A 22,460-nucleotide genomic window follows, 5' to 3' on the forward strand; every position below is an offset into this window, starting at 1 on the left:
CCTTTCTGTCGCTGCCACCGGACAGGACACTCACAACAGACGCCTCATTGGAGGGATGGGGCGCACATTTGGAGGATCTCTCTGTGAAGGGAAGATGGTCAACACATCAAAGATCTTGGCACATCAACAAGTTGGAGCTGATGGCGATTTTTCTGGCTCTAAAATCATTTCTACCTTTGCTCCAAGGAGAGTCAGTGCTAATACAGACAGACAACACAACCTGTATGCACTATGTGAACAAACAGGGCGGAACAAAATCCCCAAGTCTCTCCAGGTTAGCTCAAAGAATTTGGGACTGGTCTTTCAGTCATCAGATCATGATTACGGCAGTACACCTGCCAGGAGTATCCAATGTCCTAGCGGATTCCCTGAGCAGGTCCTCCTCGTCGACCCACGAGTGGGAGTTACACCAACCCACTCTAGAGAGGATATTCCAACTATGGGGTCGTCCGCAACTCGATCTCTTTGCTACGCCGGAGAACCGGAAATGCCGAAATTACGCAAGCTGGCATCCCCACAAGGGATCACAAGGGAATGCCCTTTTGATAAACTGGTGCAATCTATTTGCGTACGCCTTTCCTCCAATACCCCTCATACCTCGGGTTCTTTGGAAGATGAGGAGACAACCTTGCCACCTGATCCTAATAGCCCCGCGCTGGCCACGGCAAGCGTGGTTCTCAGAACTGCTCCTCCTGTCCCAATGCCAACCAATCCTCCTGCAACATCGGACGGATCTGCTCACAATGAGCAAAGGGAGAATTTGTCATCCAAATCCCTCCTCACTGAGCTTATCGGCCTGGAACCTGAACACCATGAGTTCGCCCACCTAGACATCCCGCAGGATTGTAGGGATATTTTGGCCCAGGCAAGAGCACCCTCTACAATCAGGACGTAGAAGTTCAAATGGAAAAGATTCTGCCATTGGTGTGCTGCTAACGGAGTCCATCCGATACATTCCACGGCAGAGCAATTGCTACCATTCTTCCTGCACCTAGCCAGTTCTGGACTGTCTCATGCAACCCTACGGGTTTTTCTAGCAGCTATTTCCCGTTTCCGGCAAGATGGATCAAGTTCCCTTTGTTCCTCAAGAATAATCCGCCAATTCTTTAAAGGCTTATTCCGAAAATTTCCGCCAGTTCGGCGTCCTCCTCCTTTGTGGCACCTCAACGTTGTGTTAGCGCAATTGATGAGACCTCCGTTCGAGCCCATTCACAAGGCCGACCTAAAATATCTCACTTGGAAAGTAGCCCTACTTCTGGCACTAACGTCTTCACGTCGTGTCAGTGACATCCATGCTTTTACCATCAAACCTCCGTTCCTGCAGTTCAAACCGGATGCTGTAGTGTTACGCACCAATCCATCATTTCTACCCAAGGTGCCTACTGACTTTCATATTAATGAGCCAATAATATTAAAGACCTTTTTTGCCAATCCTCAGACACCTGCAGAACAAAGATTACATCCTTTGGACGTGAAGCGGTGTCTAAAGTTCTACATCAGTAAGACAGCTTCTTTCCGGAAATCCGATCAACTTTTTATAGCATATGGACGCTGTCATAAAGGACGTCAGGTTACTAAACCAACGATTGCACGCTGGATCTCGGCAGCTATTGTCTTCTGTCACCAAAGGGCAAATAAGCCTCTGCAGTCTCCAGTGAGGGCACACTCCACTAGGGCAGTCTCATCATCTACTGCCTTATTTGCTGGAGTATCTTTGCAACACATCTGCAGAGCAGCTACGTGGTCGACCAGACACACGTTTACTAAGCACTACTGCTTGGCAACTTTAAGCGAGGAGGATGCTGCAGTGGGACAGGCAGTGCTGCGCAATCTTTTTAAGTAAGGTGAGCCTCTTCCTCCCACCTCCATATTGTTTCCATTTATATATATTATGCATTTACAATGTTACAGTTGTTCGATACTGTTTTTATGCATAAGAAGATTGATTATCTTTATATTTTGAATCTATTTTGGCATGGAAACAATGGTGATTGTTACTGCTAGCTATTCCATATTCAAGCATGTGAATCTATGAAAGACACCCTAATACTGGAGAAGAACAATTGTTACTTACCTGTAAACAGGTGGTTCTCCAGTATTGGTGTCTTTCATAGATTCACATGCGACCCTCCCTCCTCCCTTCAGAGGCTCTCTTCTCCTCATGCACTTTACAGTCACTCTTGTGCTACGAAAATCTGAGGTGAGAAGCTCTGAGGAGAAGGTTCTAGAGAGGGGCTGACGCCTGATTGGCTGGAGTTCGGACTTACATAATGACAGAGATAGACTACAAAGGTCTTTTGTCTCTCTCCATTGTATTCCTATGGAGTTTTCTCTTATAGGTACACTATGTGTGTTTTTACACCTATATACGCTAATTATGTGATTACTTATGTATATATTTTGCTATATATATATATATATTGCTATTTTATTTACCGTGGGACTCCCACTCCGACGACGGGGAATATTCAAGCATGTGAATCTATGAAAGACACCCTAATACTGGAGAACCACCTGTTTACAGGTAAGTAACAATTGTTCTTCTTTACAGAATGAATGTTGCTTTTAGTAGTTGAATTTCATGAAAAAGTAAGTGACGTTCATGTAGGACGTCACGGAGGTGGCATGTTGGTGTGAAAAATGATGGATTGGTATGTGGCTCGAGCGATTGTCCTTGTCGGAGATTAATTTAAGCATTCCATTCATCACCTTGTTGTTGTTTTTCCCACCTTGCCAACCCCTCTACTGGAACCAACTCCCCATTCATTTACGTCAATGCCCTGACTACCTGAAATTTACAAAGCTGCTAAAAACCTCTTTATTCTGATGTGTGTCTTCCTGGTTGATGGTAACAGTCACAGCGCGGAGATACCCCTGCTGGGTTGATTTGGGCGCTTTACACGTTAATAAATATCAAATAAGTTAATAAGACGTACATATTTATCATAATAAACACATTTTTTAAACCATTGTCTTTATAAATACCTTCTCTCCTGCCTTCATTGCCGTGAGGGGAACGGCTGGTCGCACTCCAATCGCGCCGTGAGGGAAACAGTTGGACTACCCTTCCCAGCAACCCAGCACCCGGTGACGCTGCACACGCGCCTGGAGGCGCGTTAAAAACACCACTGACCTCCCGCAGCGCGAGACGCTCAGGGTCCGGTTCTTCTCTCCTGCCTTCATTGCCGTGAGGGGAACGGCTGGTCGTACTCCAATTGCGCCTTGAGGGAAATGGCTGGACTACTCTTCCCAGCAGCCCTGCACCCGGTGACGCTGCACACGCGCCTGGAGGCACGTTAAAAATACCACCGACCTCCCGCAGTGCGGGTCGCTCAGGGTTCTGGTTCTTCTCTCCTGCCTTCATTACCGTGAGGGGAACGGCTGGTCGCACTCCAGTCGCGCTGTGAGGGAAACGGCTGGACTACCCTTCCCAGCAGCCCTGCACCCGGTGACGCTGCGCACCCGCCTGGAAGCGCGTTAAACACATCCGACCTCCCGCAGCGCGGGTTGCGCGTGGGTGTTCCCGGGCCACACCCGTTCCAAGGGCGGGTCCGTCTGCAACCGACTGAGACCGGACCGGGCCAACTCTCTTTAATTGAGATTTCACCATGGGTAAGCGAAAAGACCAATGTTCCGCAGACACGATTAAATCTAAGGCAAAGATACCTCCAACTGTGCCTCTATTATCTCCTACCTGACCACAGCAGTGGGAGCCATAACTAATGAGATTCAGTATGTGGAGGCTCAGCTGGGATTGGAGTTGGGAGTTGATGTTCTGGCGGTCATTGCTACTGACGACGCCTTATGTTTAGAACCTGCCCCCAGCTTAACCATAGATGTGGTTGCAGATAATATTACCAGAGACAATGACACTGTCAGGGACAATGACATTTCTTCTATTTCTGGTCCTAAAGGAAAACCGGAGGGCAGAGGGAGCTCGGAACTGTCAAGAGATATGGCTGTACCCATTGGTAAAAAAAGAGGAACAAATTGCCAGAAAATAGGCCCCATTATAAAGAACACATTAACATGGAAGGGGGTGCGGATCATCGGACAACAGTGGAATTATCGTCCTCTAATCAGACTAAAGCAAATGTGGACCCGGTCCTCTCACACATCGACATGCTCTTTGGCTCACTTAAGGAGGACCTATTTAAGTTTGTCAAATCTGGTTTAGATTGTGTGATGGATAGGTTAACTAAAATAGAGCCCAAGCTTGATGAACCCAGTGTGGGAATGAGTCAGGTGCACAATGTTAATGTCGCGGGTAATAGATTAGGTAAGGCTGAGATTGGTACGAGCTTACAAACAACTCAGAACAGGACCCCTGAAGAGGGAAGGTCACTGACTAGGACACCTCCGGGGCCTATAAAAATAAATGAGGTATGTAATGGCCCAAGGGGTGGTATTGATAGGGGAGATGTGAGCACTCCCCAGGGGAAGCTCAAAAGACCATTTTTGACAGGGCCAAACTAAATACCCATAGAAGCACCTGTCAAACAAGGAAGGCTGCATCTGCCACCTGAGGCCACTCCTCTTGTAGCGATTCTGGTAGGGGTGCCCCCCCTTAAAAGCAACAATATTGAAACAACTGCGGAACTTATTCACAGAGTCATGTTTTGGTGTAGTAGGTTTTCTGAGGGAGGCTGTAGAGCATCCACACACATCATAATGGCCAGGCGGGTAGGATGGGTGGAAAGTCGCCCAAAAACTGAGGATGGTGACTGCATTGTGATTAACTTTGATCGGACAGACGTAGCAGGCTGCCTCTTCCAGGAGAGCCCTAACGGGGGTTGGGGAGGGATCACAGCCTACTCCCTGGGCTTCTTCTATCCGCCGGAAATGGGTGACTGGGATAGAGTTAGCAAGGGGCCGCAAAGACACACTGCAGGAAAAGGGCCGTTTAGACCTATTGTTAAAACTGTGTATAATGCCGGCCAATCCCTCTGTGCAAATACCATTGACCCTCCTCAAGGTTGTCTAAATGTCACTGTTGGAGTAAATAATGAGAGTAGATTCGTGACTTCAAATAGATTTGCTCCTCTGAGTCAGTTGGATAGTAATGACTGACTAGACCCTTGTTCTTCTATCTAAGGGCACAGTAAAGATGGAGTTGGAGATGGAGATAACCATATGAATTGTACTTTTAAACAAGCACAGGGGGAAGAGAATAATTTAGGGCAGCACGTTAAGATACTAAGCTGGAATATAGCAGGACTAAAAAATAGGCTAGATGAGGATAGGTGGAAAGTCTTTTAAGTGAGTTTGATATGATTGGGCTCCAGGAGACCTGGGATACTGAGACTAACCTACGGATGGATGGCTATACCACCTATTCGGAGCCGGCCAAACCATCAGTAGCTGGCAGGGCAAAGGGTGGCTTATTGACCCCGATCTCCTTAAAAGTTGCAGGTAATCATTGTAAACTGGACTCAGGTTCACCAAATTGTGTAGTAGTACAGATTACTTCCACTAATGCACCTAATTTGCTCATCGTAAATTTTATAATTCATTCGATAGAAGTTCGAGGCATGTAGGCTGCTGAATTCATATCTGTGCATAGATCGCCGCCTAGTGTTGGGTCCGGATGTTTGCACGTTGTTGTCCTGGAAGAGTCTTCGAAGTATCCCGAGATAGGTGACTCCTCCCCTGGACTACAGTGCGCATGGGCATCCTCTCCATCCTCAGATTGTTTTTTTCCGCCATTGGGTTCGGATGTGCTTATCTTGACTCAAGTTAGGAAAATCTAGTTTCAGGCCAAAAGGCCTTTAGTTTTCGACGGTACTGTTTCCGATCGGTATCAACAGTTTACAGACTAGTTTCGCGATTTTAACAACTTCTCGGATCCATTCAATCCGACCATCGACCGAACTTCGACGATGGAATCGAGGACCCCATTCAAGCGGTGTCCTGTTTGCCACGCCAAATACCCCCATATCGACGTCCACCCGGTGTGTAACATATGCCTCTCACCGGATCATGACGAATCAAAATGCATGGCCTGTGCCCGATTCCGATCCAAGAAGACTCTACGGAATCGACGAGCCGCGCGACTGGAAGCGCAGCAAGCGGCACCGGCCCCGGCCAACATCTTCAGCACCGAGGACGAAGATGTCGAAAGCGTGGAAAATACACCCTCCAGCCCCACTTCCGAACACGGTTCCCGATCGGAAGATGTCGAAGAAGAGCTTTTTCACAGGGAAGAAGCCGACGATGAGGTAGGAGACTACGATGAGGCCTTAGGGGCCGAAGAAGGTAGCTCCAGTGAGGAGCAAGGCCTACCCGTCCAAATGGAGGATATCCCAATGGGTCAGTCGACGGCTCCGGTCGAGGGATCGCCTTCGGGCCTTACCCAAGACCAATCCCGCAGTTCCTCGGCCCCGCCCTCTGGCCCGGCCACGGACATTCAGCAAGAGCCATTGTCACCTAAAAAGACTGGTTTCCCTACCACGAAACCGAAACCACTCATCGCACCGGTTCAACAGAAACCGAAAGTGAAACTGACACTGGTCGGCTCGAGGACCACCACACCTTCGACGCCAGCCAAACCCGTCGGCTCCGACCGCACCAAACGGGACTTCGGTGCCGAACTCGCTGCAGCCGATGTCGGCGCCGACCCAAGAAGGAAATCTATCGGTGCCGTCAAAGCGCCAAGGCCCCCGGCACCGAAAACATCGGCACCAGCCATCAAGGTGAAAATGGCCACTGCATCGCTATCCACCTCGAAGGCAGCGACTAAGGTACATTCATCGACGCCGTCGTCGGCTCCTACCCCTCCTCGGCTCGATGACCCGGTGACTTCGAAGAAGTCCACGCCTGCCGATACGGAACCTATCGGCGCCAGAGAACCATCGGCGTTCCAGGTGCAACAAGTGGCAGCGTCCTTGAAACGCATCAGGGAAAAGGCAGCCCTCCAGACCTCGTCGGGCTCCGAACCGAAACGGGCACAGAAGGCACCTTCGGCACCGGCCAACATCACCTTTGGTCTGCCGCCATCCACGGCGCCGAAAATGTTCGAAATCAGAACCCGCGTCACACAGACAAGGTCCCCATCTACCGAAAACTCGACTACTGGGACATCGCCGTCCCACTTCATCGACGCCGACACCGGCAGGCTTATGCTCCAAAAGCGGAAGATCACTTCAGGGCACGCTTTGGACTCTTATAGGATCCCGCTAAAACAAAAAATGCCGGCGGAATCGGAACCAGTTCTTTATGAACGCATCCACACCTCTTACACAGATCCATCATTCTCTCCAACGCACTCCGACACGGATGCAGTGGAGGACTACATGGGTGACGACACCACCTACCCCGAAGACATGGACCCTGAGGGCCAGCAAGACCCTGATCAAGTCTGGGATGACCCCGTAGAGCCTGGTGCCGCCCTGGATACACAGGACACGCAACTTTATGGCGCAAAAACGTCCCCCACAGAGGACACTGCTGCATTCAACGCCCTCATTGAACGTGCCGCAGCCAATCATGGAGTGCAACTCCACTCAGACACTATCGAGGATGACTTCTTGGTGGACACTTTCGCATCCTCCGAGAGGACTGTAAAAACTCTGCCCATGTTAAAGGGTGTCCTAAAGCCAGCAAAGGACATTTTCAAAGAAACCACCAGGGCACGGGTCATAAACCCCAGGATCGAGAAAAAATACAAACCCGCACCTGGGGACCCCACGTACATTAGGAGCCAGTTGCCTCTGTACTCCATTGTAGTTGCCAATGCTCGCAAACGAGCACACTCGCAGACAACTGGTGATGCTCCTCCCCCGGACAAAGAGTCCAAGGTCCTAGAAACCTCCGGCAAACGGATTGCAGCCCAGGCAGCAAACCTATGGCGCATCGCCAATACACAGGCCCTCCTAGCTCGCTACGACCGTTCACACTATGACACATTAGAGACCCTACTCCAACACCTGCCAGATGAGTACAAAGAGGCAGCGGAGCTCCTCATCAGGGAGGGACAACTGCTCACAAACGCATCCATCAAGTGTGCACTGGATGCCGCAGACACAGCTGCAAGGGCAATAAACACTAGCGTCATGCTACGACGACACGCCTGGTTACGAATCTCCGGATTCAAACCTGAAGTCCAAAATAACATCCTCAATCAGCCGGTCAACCCCGACTACTTATTTGGACCGGAGGTTGACACCACCTTAGAAAAGATAAAAAAAGACACGGACACTGCGAAGTCAATGGGGGCTCTGCAAACGCAGACTTTTCGTAGTGGCTCCTTTCGTCGCCCCGGAAATAGAGGTGCAGGTAGAGGACAGGGGGCACAACAAACCTACAATAAAGGGGGCACACAGGGTTCCTACGATAAAAACACCCGAGGTGGATATCGTGGCTCCAGCACCAAGGGCAGAGGACGTGGTTACGGCAATACCAGGTCCTCCCCCAAGAACAAACAGTGACGCCCTCTCCCTTCCCCCCGACCACATAACACCTGTCGGGGGGAGACTCCAGCGGTTCCTGTCCACGTGGAATTCCATCACCACAGACAGGTGGGTCAAAGATATTATCCAACACGGTTACTGTCTCGAATTAACCGCCACTCCACCCACCATACCGCCAAGGCACCGTCCTATGTCCTCAGAGCACTTAGCGTTATTACAGCAGGAGGTGCTAAGTATGCTGCAAAAAGGCGCAATAGAGGTCGTGCCCGTACACCAGCAGGGAACAGGGGTATACTCTCTGTACTTCTTAATACCAAAAAAGGACGGGTCACTCAGACCTATTCTAGACCTGAGACCTCTCAACCACTACATTCTCTCGGAGCATTTTCACATGCTCACCCTGCAGCAGGTTCTCCCACTCCTCAGACAGGGAGATTTCCTAGCCACGCTAGACCTCAAAGATGCGTATTTCCACATACCCATACACCCGTCACACAGAAAATATCTCCGGTTCACCATTTAGGGTCAGCACTATCAATTCAAAGTCCTCCCCTTCGGAGTAACAACAGCACCCAGAGTTTTCACAAAGTGCCTAGCTACCGTGGCTGCACATCTACGGAGGCAACACATTCACGTCTACCCTTACCTGGACGACTGGCTTGTTCAGGCAAAGTCAGCCCAGCAATGTGCCAGCCACATGTCCCGCACCATTCAGCTCCTTCACAGTCTGGGATTTTCACTAAATTACCCAAAATCACATCTCCAGCCCGCACACGTACAACAGTACCTAGGTGCGACCATAAACACTCTGGCAGCCACAGCTCAGCCAAATTTAGTGAGGATCAGCAGCATGCAAATGCTGATTTCCAAGTTCAAACCCCAACACTCCCTTCCTGCGCGAGTGTTCATGCAGTTGATAGGCATGATGGCCTCCTGCATTTTCATAGTCCCACACGCGAGACTACATATGCGCCCGCTTCAGGAGTGCTTAGCACGTCAGTGGAATCAGGCTCAAGGACAGTTGAAAGACCTAGTGTTGGTGAGCGGTCGGGCATACAACTCTCTGCATTGGTGGAATCCACAAAACCTTTGCAAGGGCCGACCGTTCCAAGAGCCTGTTCCCCAAATAATACTGACAGTGGACGCGTCTCTCCAGGGATGGGGAGCTCATGTACTCAATTACACAGTGCAGGGACTATGGACAACACAACAAAAGAAGATGCACATCAACCTTCTGGAATTGTTGGCAATCTTCCTAGCCATGAAGGCATTCAAAGTACATCTGTGCAACAAGGTCGTGTTGATCCGGACGGACAACATGACTGTCATGTACTACATACAGAAGCAGGGAGGAACACACTCTCCACAGTTGTCTCATCTGGCTCAGAGCATGTGGAAGTGGGCCATTCAGAGGAACATATTCCTCATGGCGAAATACCTCCCAGGCAAGGACAACCAGATGGCGGATCTGCTCAGCAGACACAGCCACCAAATGCACGAGTGGGAGTTACACCCATCAGTACTCCAACCGTACTTCCAGCAGTGGGGTCATCCAGAGATAGACCTATTCGCGACAAGCGAAAACGCAAAATGCCAAAGCTTTGCCGCCAGGTTCCCACATCCACAGTCGCAGGGCAATGCGATATGGATGAACTGGTCCGGCAGATTTGCGTACGCTTTTCCCCCAGCGCCATTGATACCGCTGGTGGCACGCAAACTGCGACAGCACTCACTGACACTCATCCTGGTTGCTCCGACATGGGCACGCCAGCCATGGTACACAACCTTTCTGGAACTTTCCGTGGTGCCGCATCAAAGGGTGCGGATCAAACCCGCGCTTTTGACGCAGAACCATGGAGAAATTCAGCACCCAGATCCGCAACAGCTGAACCTGGCAATCTGGCTCCTGAAATCCTAGAGTTTGGCTACCTAAACCTGCCACCTGACTGTATGGAGATCATTAAGGAGGCCAGGAGACCCACTACCAGGGCTTGCTATGCAGCTAAATGGAAGAGGTTTGTCATTTATTGCAACAACAATGACATTAACCCGCTAGACGCATCCATTCAAAATATAATCTGTTACCTCTTACACCTATACCGATGCAATCTGGCATACACCTCAATACGTGTCCATTTGACTGCAATAGCAGCCTATCTCCAGAACAGGCAGCACCTCTCTTTATTCAGAGTGCCTGCCATCAAAGTTTTCTTGGAGGGACTTAAACGAGTAATTCCCCCAAGACACCCACCAGCACCGGTGTGGAACCTCAACTTGGTCCTCACCTGACTGATGGGTCCACCCTTCGAACCTCTCCACTCATGTGAGATTCAATTCCTCACCTGGAAAGTAGCTTTCCTAGTGGCAATCACTTCGTTAAGAAGAGTTAGTGAACTCCAGGCACTAACCATTCAAGAGCCATTCATACAGGTTCACACAAACAGGGTCGTACTACGTACCAACCCCAAATTCATGCCCAAAGTAATATCGCAGTTCCACATGAATCAAACTATTGAACTGCCTGTTTTCTTTCAAAATCCACAGAATGTAGCAGAGAGAATGCTCCATACACTAGATGTAAAGAGAGCCCTCATGTACTATATAGACAGAACTAAGGTCTTTAGGAAGACAAAACAACTTTTTGTTGCATTTTCTCCACAGCACAAGGGCAACGCCATTTCCAAAGCAGGTATAGCCAGATGGATCGTTAAATGTATTCAAATTTGCTATCAAAAGGCTAAACGCACATTAACGATTCCCCCACGAGCCCACTCAACACGTAAGTTAGGGGCGTCCATGGCTTTCCTGGGAAACATTCCTTTACAGGAAATATGTAGAGCAGCCACATGGTCCACTATACATACATTTACCAAACACTACTGTGTAGATGTACACTCAAAACAGCAGGCAGCTGTAGGACAGGCTGTTCTCAAAACCCTTTTTCAGACCGCTGCAGCTGGCACTGGTAGCCGCCGCTAATCGGAGGTACTGCTATGTATTCTATGCACAGATATGAATTCAGCAGCCCACATGCCTCGAACTGAATATGCTACTTACCAGTATGCATCTGTTCTTGGCATGTAGGGCTGCTGACATTCATATCGCCCACCCTCCTCCCCGGCGCCTGTAGCAGCTGCAGCTCTCAGAATTACTGTATAGCATGGTCATCACTTTCTGTATCTACTCCATCACTGCCACAATGGCGAAAAACAATCTGAGGATGGAGAGGATGCCCATGCGCACTGTAGTCCAGGGGAGGAGTCGCCTATCTCGGGATACTTCGAAGACTCTTCCAGGACAACAACGTGCAAACTTCCGGACCCAACACTAGGCGGCGATCTATGCACAGATATGAATGTCAGCAGCCCTACATGCCAAGAACAGATGCATACTGGTAAGTAGCATATTCACTATCGTAAATGGACATTTGGTCAGTCTGAATCGTTTCCTTGAGTTGTACAGTGGGAAACAAATTCTTGTTTTAGGTGATTTTAATGTACGTAGATGTCAATTAAACTGTCATGTTTTTGACAGCCTAGGTCCTGATAATCATTCAGAGATACCCTTTGAACACTCACTACAGGGTGGATTTTTAGAGGGCACTTTAGCGGATCATGGTTTATTCTATCCCAATACAACACATGGTATTGATGATATTGCTACCTTTAAAGGTAGGGGAATGCATTCCACTATTGATTATATTTTTATTAGCGTTGCTTTAACCCCCCGGGTGATAGGTCACACCACCACGTGGTCTCAGTTTAGTGACCACAACCCTATACATCTGACATTGGCGGGCGGTCTTAAAAATAACCGAAAAAAGAAAAGATGTGCTTGCACCTCTAATATAAGACCTAAAGACCAGGCCCGTAGACTTGAGTGGAGTATGGTAGTGCCGGGGGATTTTCAAGCGAACCTGTTGAATAGTGTTGGAAGGGAGATGGACCTCTACTCAGATGACAACCTAAAGGGTAAAGAGGTCCTTATAGCATACACCAAAATCTGCACTCAGGTGGCTTTTGACCTTAAACGCCGTTTTAAGGAACGCCAAAATATAGGGGAGACGTGGTTCGATCACAACTGCTCAGTAGCCCATCGAAAGTTGCTGGCATCTTTAAGGAAAAAATATAAACTGGCAATAAATAAACGTAAAAAAGAGATCAAACATGAGGCATGGAGCGATCTACTGTCCACTGACGTCATTAAAAACAGTGCTACCTTTGGGTAATTGTAAACAAACCCTTTTTTCAAGAATCTATGGGCAGTCCTCTTGAATGTAATATACAGGAGATGGATTGGTTCAACCATTTTAAATCTATTTATGATGACCAGGAGACCCAAGGGTCTTCAGCTACTGTATTTGATGTCACAGCATATACTATGATTTTTACAGAGCTAAAAGTAGCAGAGGTGATGACCCAAATGACAAGTAATAAAGCTCCTGGACAAGATGGCGTCCCAGCCGATCTTTTTAAATCTAGGATAGCATTTTGGCCTAAACTATTGGCCAATGTTTTTAATATGGCATGTAAATTAGGTCTACCCAGGTCATGGTCCGAGTCAGTTATTGTGCCGATCTTTAAAAAGGGTAATGGAGAGGACCCAAGCTGTTACAGACCAATTTCACTTATAGACTCTGCTGTAAAAGTGCTTGGAAGGGTGGTACTTAGTAAACATACGGCTTGGTTAACCAAACCTAATATCCTATCAGACCTGCAATATGGTTTTAGGAAAGGAAGGGGCACCACCGACCAATGCCTGAACCCGCACCTACTAATTGGGAAGTATACCATTGCCAAGAAAGGCACATTGTATTTGGCGTTTATGGATCTTTCCTCGGCCTTTGACCGAATGAATAGATCCAAGTTATGGGCTATACTTATCAAATTAGATGTGGATGAAAACATTGTCTATTTCCTTGCCGACCTGCATAAGGACCAGACTGCTACAGTGAGGTACGATCAAAGGGGGAACTGTACCCAGGGAATATGTATCTCTAATGGTGTCAGACAGGGATGTATTCTGGCTCCCCTACTCTTTACATCAATAACCTGGATCAAGTTTTAGGGGAAGCCAGTAAAGATTTTCTGCGTGTGGGGGAGCGATTGATCGCAGCAATCCTATACGCGGATGATGCCACCCTATTAGCAAGAACAGCGGTTGGTCTACAAAGCCTTTTAACTTCCTTTGCTGTTTTTATGAAATCTTTGGACCTAAGTGTAAATTTTTCAAAATCACATACAATGATAGTAGGTCCTAAACCCAATAGGGTCAAAAGTCTGTATTGCGTGAGTAATGCGATCACGAGGGTTACCACTTTCCCTTACCTAGGTGTTTTATTTGATGATAAGGGCTCGTGGATCCCACAAATGAAGGCAAAGAGAAATGTACTTGCTAGATCGACCTCTGCAGTTCTAGGTTTTGCACGTAGGTTAGGGGGAAAACCAATGCAAGCACTGTTAAATGTTTGTAGAGCTAAATGTACCTCCATCGCAATTTATAGTTCTGATTTGTGGGAAGCAAAGGAAATTCAAGTAGTTGAAAATACATTTTAAAGAAATTTGCCATCGGTGCCACAGTCTACGCCAACATATATTGTTCATCAAGAGACTGGGACAGGCTTTGTGGAGGTCTTAATTGCAATAGCACCTTTATTAAAATGGATAGCAATTTGGTTAAATCCTGAACTTGAAACGAATCCTGAAATTCTGAGTGATTGCTTAGCTCTAGACCGAGCTAGTAGCATTCCTTGGCTGTGTCATGTAAAAAGGATGGCAGAGAAATTGGGACGGCCTGAGCTATTTATTTCCCCAGATAAATTGGTAAAGGGTGATATTCAGTGGGCGAAGAAATCTTATTTATATATGGCACTCTTGGAAAGAGAAGAAAGGGAGTTGGCAAAACCAACGGTATGTGCCCAGCAATTACTAAAAACGTCTTGTGCAATTGAACCGTATTTGAATGTAGTAACCAACTCAAACCACTGCTTTCTCCCGGTAAGATTCAGGCTGAATCAGCTACATTTTCTCCTTGCAGATCCTCTGGGATGGAGAAGGGTGGAGGACTTGGGAGTCTGTTCATGTGACAATTTCTGCACCCAGGACACTTTGCACTTTGTTTTATTTTGTGAGCACTTTTTTCGGAAACGTTTTATTGTTCCAATTCTAAAGGACAAAGGATTTTTACAAGCAAAACCAGCACTTATGTATTTACAGATGCTCTCCAATGTCTGGGAAATCTTTAGTATAGTGAGTTTCCTTACTGCAGCAATGAGAATAAGGAGGAAAAAAGTGAGTGTGATCTCTATGACCGTGTCAATATTAATTAAGTTTTAACAGATTGGGGTTCTCAATGTTGTATTTTAAATTGTTCGTTTTTGTCTATTTTATGTTTATAATGTAGTGCAATATTATCGCTGCTAACAAATATATAAATTTTTATATTTTTTGTATAGAATGCATTTATGGTTTTAATTAACCGAATAAAGTACTTTTTGACTGACTGACAATACCTTTTTAAGGTACCTCAAATCGCAAGGTCCAATTCATGGTAGAATTTACTGTGCAGCGCTATTCCTGTAGTACGACATCACGTATAGTTAATGCAATTCACAAAGGTACAGGTGTTGATAAACATCTACACCTGTCCTTTCTCTTATGTGCAGAGATCTCTAGCATCGCATCTATCATGGATTCATATGCTTAAATTATTCCCTGTCATCGTGGTGGGAGTCTCTGGTTGTACACCGTAGCCGTGTAGAACAAATATTAGGCATAGAGAGATAAGCAAACAAAATCACTTTAGTAGCTCATCCCCATCATTGAAAATTACTCAAAATGCAATGCTTCTGCTGTCCTTAACTAGCAAGTGACCAGCTACAAAGCCTTTAATTCAGCTTGCCAAACGGGCACTAGCCTGGTAAGGTTAATAACCAGTCTGCCACTGAGAAAAGTGTAATTATGATTCCCAGAATATAAAATGATCATGGCCAAATAAGCTAGGAAAGTCTGAAGGTGTCAGCCATACAGCAAACTGTCATCTAACAAGGTTACCACCCCCACAAATACACTTACTACATTATTAATAAATTCCAAAATAATGATGTTCTCATTTTTAAATGGAAGGAATTTCAAATATGCACAATATCCCTTTAGTAAACTTGTTTTTACAAACCATGTGGACCTGCAGACAACAGTGTATTATGCTTCAAATCGGAAATTCATTTTGTATCATGTTCATAGCATGATCCTTTCGCCAATCATGACATTTGCAATCCAGTTTTATGACTGCTTTTCAATCATTTCAACAGCAGTAAGTCATGACAAGGCTAGGTTGAGATGATGTTTTCTCTTGCATAGTGGCCGAGCGACGCACCTGTCTGGATTATCTTGTGTGATTGGTGTGAGAAGTTGGCCTGATGTATGATGTCACTAGTTCTAGTGTACACCTTATATCAGTCCAAACAACCCTTATGGTGATTGGTTGTAAAGTCAACCTTATAGACCAGCTATCCTAGTGGTAGCATGGACAAGAGCAGTCTTAGGCTAAACTCTGAATGGCATGTGAAGCCAGCTGTGATACCATATATAATCCCTTGAATACCAAATGAAAGGACACCACAACAGATATATATATAAAATAAAGTGTATTTATTCTAGTCAAACCCTCAGCACTCTTTATGAGATTAGAGGTAAGTACAACACAGTCTTATTTATGCATACATTAAGTCACACAGGTAAGTAATACAGTTAGGCCCTAGGGGCCACGCAAACCATATATTAAGTAAGTGGTATAAGGACCACTGTCACGGAAATAGGATAGGCCTAGGCCTAGGGAATCGCTGGGGCTACACTATACTACCAAAGGTTAGGAAGTGGGAGGCCCACGGGATTCAGGTGCAGAGTGGAAACACTCACGCGTAATGCGTAAAAGTCACTAGCAATAGTACAGTTTAGAAATAGATAGATTTAGGACACTTCCGGAGTAGCTAGGAAGTCGAGACTGGAAAACTAGACACTAGGATAGTCCCTATCCTGATGAGCACCGGAGTACCCAAGTTACCTAGCCCACAGGCTGCGGGTGCATAGGGGTGAAGTTGCGTCGGGTTTCGTCGTCGACTCCTATGGATGCCTGAAGAAAGATGCTGACAGGCAGTCAGTGAAGAGTGTCCGGTGGATCCCAAGGCTGGGATCAAGAAGAGAGGAAACCTGCAAGCAGAAGGGACAGAGTCAAGGTCACTAGCCAGTGACCACGTGGAACCAGGAAGGAACCAGGCGATGTCGTGAAGATTGCAGGTGAAGGTGAAGCTTGTCGCTGCAGCCAGGAGGACCAGGAAGCGTCGAGGACGACCAGGACCAGGAGGCGAGCTGTCCCACGAAGGCTCTTGCTGTCGGCGGCGTCGAAGTTGGACTAGGACTCACCAAGCCTTGGCAAGCGGAACCCACGAAGAACGGAGGACTTGCTTCTGGTGCAGACCAGGAAGGTCTGGGGTGCTTCTTCTTTGCGGAGAAGCGGGAGCCAGTCTGGAGCCAAACCAGCGCAGAAGATTTCAGGGAGCGTCGTCACAAAGGCACCCAGCCAGCGGGCAAGCAACCGGACAGACGCGGCAAGCAGGAAAATGCAGAAGGGCCCCACGCAGGACTCGTGGAGTGTGGGGGGCTGATCTTCGGTGCAGATGGTGCTTGGGGTTGGGGCTTCTCAATCCCCGGTGCACAACTTCGAGGATACCTCAGAAGCTGCGCTTTAAGTTACTAGCCACTTTTTCCAGGTAGCCGGTCCCACGTCGCTCGTCGCCTCCACGGATCTCAGCTTTGCTGTGGATGTGGATCAGGGTCGGAGAAGTCTGGAAGTCAAGGCTCTGGTCGGGCTCTGCAGTCGGTTCCTCGTAGAACGTGGGCAAAGCAAAGGGTAGTCTCTTGATGGTGCCTGTTTGCACAGGGTAGCCACTCCTTGGCTACAAGGGAGATTCTTCAGTCTTCTTCTTTCGTCGAATGTCGAAGGTCCAGAGTTTCTGTTCAAGTTTGCAGGTTCAGGATAATCTAAAGTCTTGAGGCCCAACTCCCACTCTTATACTAATCTGGGGGGCTGGGATACCTGCTAGGTCACGCCTTATGGGTGGGACCTGGGAGGGGGTGGTTACACCCACTTCCCTTTGTCCAATTTCGCGCCAGAGCTGGGGCTGGAGTGCCCCAGCGCCGGTTTGAACTGGACTATGCAAGGAACACCTTGTGTGCCCCAGGCATGTCTCATTCCTTTCAGCCCCCCCTGCCCCAATACACTAAAGGCTGTCTGGGGAGGTGCTAGCACCTCCCCAAGCAGGAAACCTATTGTCCAGGCCTCCTTGGCTGGGATCACTCCCAGCTGCAGGAGGTCAGACTTGTGTCTGTGGCAGCAGCATCCATTTTGTGATGCTGAGGCTTTGGTTAGAGTTAAACAGCAAAGTAGGATTTTAACATGTCTCTCCCTCTAGAAGGGAGGAATAATATCCTCATCACCAGAAATGGTATGGGGCTATTATTCCAAAGTGTTAGACACCTTACACGACATGTTTTGATAAAGCCAAACCATAGTTACCATAACCGTTTAAGATTATAAGGCACTTTAAGAGTATATGGTAGGCTATATCATAGAACACCTATAAGGACTTGGTTCCGAAAGCTGCAGACAGGCTCAGCTCATGCTAGAGCACCATCTCACATGTTACCAAGCACTCTGCCTCCAGGATTGTTAAGGCCTGCCATAGGAGTGACTGATAGGTACACATGTGTCTATATATAAGGGTAGATATAGGCATACTATATCTAAGCAAGGGGTGATTACACGACCTTGCCCCAGCTGAGTGATCAGCCAGTTGTGTCTGATTGGAAGGCCAGACCAGGGGTGGCATAATACATGCTGCAGCCCCTGGGAGGCCTAGGGTACACCTATGCCCTGGGTACCTAGGGTACACTGTACAGGGTCCAATAAGGTGATCCTTACCAATTGGTTATGTACCTAGGGTACATGGAGTCCATTTTAAAGAGAGAGCAGACAGCCTGAGACCCTGAATGGCAGGATCTCAGGCCAACTAAGTCGAAAAACCAGCTAGACACTAGGCAAAAAGTTGGGGGTAACCATAGTCAGATATCCACCTTCCTACACAACCCCCCCCCAAACGAAAGGAGATAAGGCTGGCCTTGACAAGGTAAGCCTCTATTGCCTAAGTGGCCATATAAGGAAGAACCAGCACTGGCATGGTTACCCCCTGTCTCATGGTCCACTAAGCAATCCCTCATCCTAAAGGTATAATAGGGTCTCCACCATAGGGAATCTCTACCCTGGGTGTGTCTTTGCAAAGTAAAAGGCTGGTGTTGAGATGGAGTACTGAAGTGAGTGTCCTCAAAGTGAGGCCTCAGCTTCCTCCAATCATCCTCCACCATGGATGCCTTTCTTTCTTTCACTGAGTTGCACTGTGCTCTCAGGGCAGCCTCTGGCTACCTAAAGCTGGAGGCTGGGTCCCTTTTGTGGGCTTACTGGAGGGACAGGTCAGGTTTGGGGCCCTAAGGTCCCAGGTTTGCCTGTGCCCAACAGAATCCCTCTGGGGGAGGTCCCTAAGTACCTGTAAAGGGGATCCCTCAGGAATGTTTTTACCCATCACCTGGCTAGGGCTACTAGCCAGGCAATCCTCATTCTTTTGATTGGGGGGTTCTTGTGGACAGGGGCCCTCTTGGGGTCCACTGGCCTCCCTGACCTCTGCAGCCCTGGGCTGACTGAGGCAGGGTAGAGAGAGGCAGGCTACCTGCACCAGACTGGGTCCCACCTTGGAAGGGGCCACTGACATCAGAGGCTCTGCCAGGCCAGGCCTGGCTACCTCTGGGGCAGTTCCTTCACAAGGGGTGAGGTCAGATCCCTGAGGAGGCTGACCTTTTCCTAATGTCTGGGGAGAGGGAGACTTTTCTTCCTCCCCACTACTCTCTGTTTGTGTGGAGTGATCCATAGTTTCAGGCTTCACTACACCTATGTCAGTCTGAGTATGGGCTGAGACCATTACAGCCTTGCCAACCTTTTCAGGGAGGCACTCGGTTTGGGTTTGAGCTGTGACTGTCACAGCTCTGCCAGTCTCTACAGGGAAGTCTGTCTTTGCCTGGGCTGTGGCTACCACTGCCCTTCCAACCTTTTCAGGGAGGAAATCTACTTGGACAGGGGTTGTGGCTGGCACAATCCCACTACCCTTTTGTGAAAGGCCTACCATTTTAGAATGGGTGTCTTGTTCAACTTCAGCCCAAGCTGAGAGTTCTAAGTCATTCCCCAGTAAGCAGTCCACAGGCAAGGTTGGAGACACTGCCACCCTTTTAGGGCCAGTGACCCCTCCCCAGCTGAGACATACCTCTGCCATGGGATGACTGTTCTGTTTGCCATCAATGTTAGTTACCTGGTATGAGAAACCAGGCAAAAGCTGCTCAGAGGGAACTAGCCTATGGGCCACCATAGTGATGCTAGCTCCAGTGTCTCTGTAGGCCTCAGCTTTTCTACCATTGATGTAGGGCTCCTGTCTGTACCTACCCAAAGTGTTGGGACAGGCAGTGAAGTTGGCAAACCCCATGCCACCATCACAGACAAGAGTAGCTGCTGTAGGGGAATTGGCTAAGCCAGGATCCCCCTGTGTTCCCCAAGAGAACCCAACCAAATTTTTGGGGGCACTCCCACCACCTGGGGGATTACTGCTGACAGTAATAGGTGGTGTGACAGGAGTAGTTGGAGGAACAGTTTTGTTTTTAGCCCTTGGGCAACTGCTGTCAGTTTTCCAATGCCCAGGAGTTTTACACTCATGGCAGTAAGGCTTTTTAACTGTGGTAGAGGAGGGAGCTTGGGACCCACCACCCTGTGTGGAGTTTTGGGGCCCTGAGGAAGATTTCTCTTTTGTTTTATCCCCACCCTTCTCTTGAGGCTTGGTGGTATCTTTCTTTTGGTCACCACCCTGATTTTTAGGCCTAATCCTGGTCCTGACCCATTTATCTGCCCTCTTTCCCAATTCTTGGGGAGAGGTCAAATCTGAGTCTACCAGGTGTTGATGGAGAAGCTGGTTCTGACAATTACTAAGGATCTGCTCCCTCATAATCAAGTTGTACAATCTTGTATAGTCCTGCACCTTGCTGCCATTTAACCAACCTTCCAAAGCCTTAGTGGCACAATCCACAAAATCAGACCAGTAATGTGTCTGTGTCTTCTGGGTGTCTCTGAACAACAACCTATATTGCTCAGTGGTTAAGCCAAACCCATCTATCAGAGCACTCTTCAGGACTTTGTAATTGTTTGCATCCTCATCACTGACTGTGAGGAGCTTGTCTCTACCTTTGTCAGAAAAGGAGAGCCACAAGATAGCTGCCCACTGACTCTGGGGAACCTGCTGTACTTTGCAGGCCCTCTCCAAAGCAGTCATCCACTTGTGGATGTCATCCCCATTCTGATATGGGGGGACTATCTTGCTTAGGTTTCTATGGTCATAGGACCTATCCCTATCTCTAGGAATGTTGCTGCCACCAGTGGGTTCTAACCCACTTAAATTTTGTTCTCTAGCCAGAGCAAGCTTCTCTTTGGCAAGGGCAAGTTCTTCCCTCTGAATCCTCAGATTAGCTTCCCTCATTCTGGCTTCATGCTCCTTTCTCTCAGGGGAAGTCATTCCCCTGTGAGAGGAAGCATTAGAGATGTTAGAGACATGGGAGTGGATGGATTCCCTTGAAGGGGATCTGTCCCTCCTGCTTCTCTGTGTAAGCCTACTTGGGGGTCTGTATGGGGGGACCCCATGCAAACTCCCATGTAAGCTTAGGTTAGCCTGGCTAAGCCTTCCTACTTGGCCCTGGCTGTCTACCTCTTCATCTGAAGTCCCATCTGACTCCTCTGTGGTGGGTAGACCCTCCTCTGTACCTAGGGTACCTGCCTGAGATGCCCTAAGAATGTCATACTCCTCTAGGAGTTGTCTTAACTGAAGGAGGGTAGGGTTGGCACCCTGTTTTATTCCTCTGGAGGTACACAAGTGTCTCATCTCCTGGAATGTTAAGGTATCATATCTAGAGGGGGTCTTTTGCAGACCTGATCCTCCTGAGAGAGCATCTACTTGATCTCATCTCAGAGACATGATCTAGTGAGGGTGTGGTGTGTGCACCTACCTACACTAGTTGTTTCTACTAAACCTCTCTAGTAGTTGTAGTCAGGGTGTGTTACTCCCTTCAACCTACAACTACAAAGTCCAGTAGGACTTAAGTATTATAATCTATGTTATATGTACCTAGACAATATCTGTGTGATCTTTCAATTTAGTATCTCAAGATTACAATGGTATTACAACAGCAAGCTCAGATCCCACCGCTGCTCACCAATGTGAGAAGTTGGCCTGATGTATGATGTCACTAGTTCTAGTGTACACCTTATATCAGTCCAAATACCCTTATGGTGATTGGTTGTAAAGTCAACCTTATAGACCAGCTATCCTAGTGGTAGCATGGACAAGAGCAGTCTTAGGCTAAACTCTGAATGGCATGTGAAGCCAGCTGTGATACCATATATAATCCCTTGAATACCAAATGAAAGGACACCACAACAGATATATATATAAAATAAAGTGTATTTATTCTAGTCAAACCCTCAGCACTCTTTATGAGATAAGAGGTAAGTACAACACAGTCTTATTTAAGCATACATTAAGTCACACAGGTAAGTAATACAGTTAGGCCCTAGGGGCCACGCAAACCATATACTAAGTAAGTGGTATAAGGACCACTGTCACGGAAATAGAATAAGCCTAGGCCTAGGGAATCGCTGGGGCTACACTACACTAGCGTTAGTTAGGAAGTGGGAGGCCCACGGGATTCGTGTGCAGAGTGGAAACACTCACGCGTAATGCGTAAAAGTCAATAGCAATAGTACAGTTTAGAAAACGGTAGATTTAGGACACTTCCGGAGTAGCTAGGAAGTTGAGACTTGAAAACTAGACACTAGGATAGTCACTATCCTGATGAGCACCGGAGTACCCAAGTTACCTAGCCCACAGGCTGCGGGTGCATAGGGGTGAAGATG

The 22,460-nt window shown here is 47.8% G+C and overlaps 1 protein-coding gene across 1 annotated transcript in view; it reads left to right on the forward strand.

The window, feature by feature from the left end:
- COCH (cochlin) overlaps positions 1-22,460 on the forward strand; it is a 578,282-nt gene that overhangs the window by 245,138 nt on the left and 310,684 nt on the right. The window lies entirely within an intron of this gene.

This window comes from Triturus cristatus, chromosome 9, assembly GCF_964204655.1.
Source record: "Triturus cristatus chromosome 9, aTriCri1.1, whole genome shotgun sequence".
NCBI lineage: Eukaryota > Metazoa > Chordata > Amphibia > Caudata > Salamandridae > Triturus > Triturus cristatus.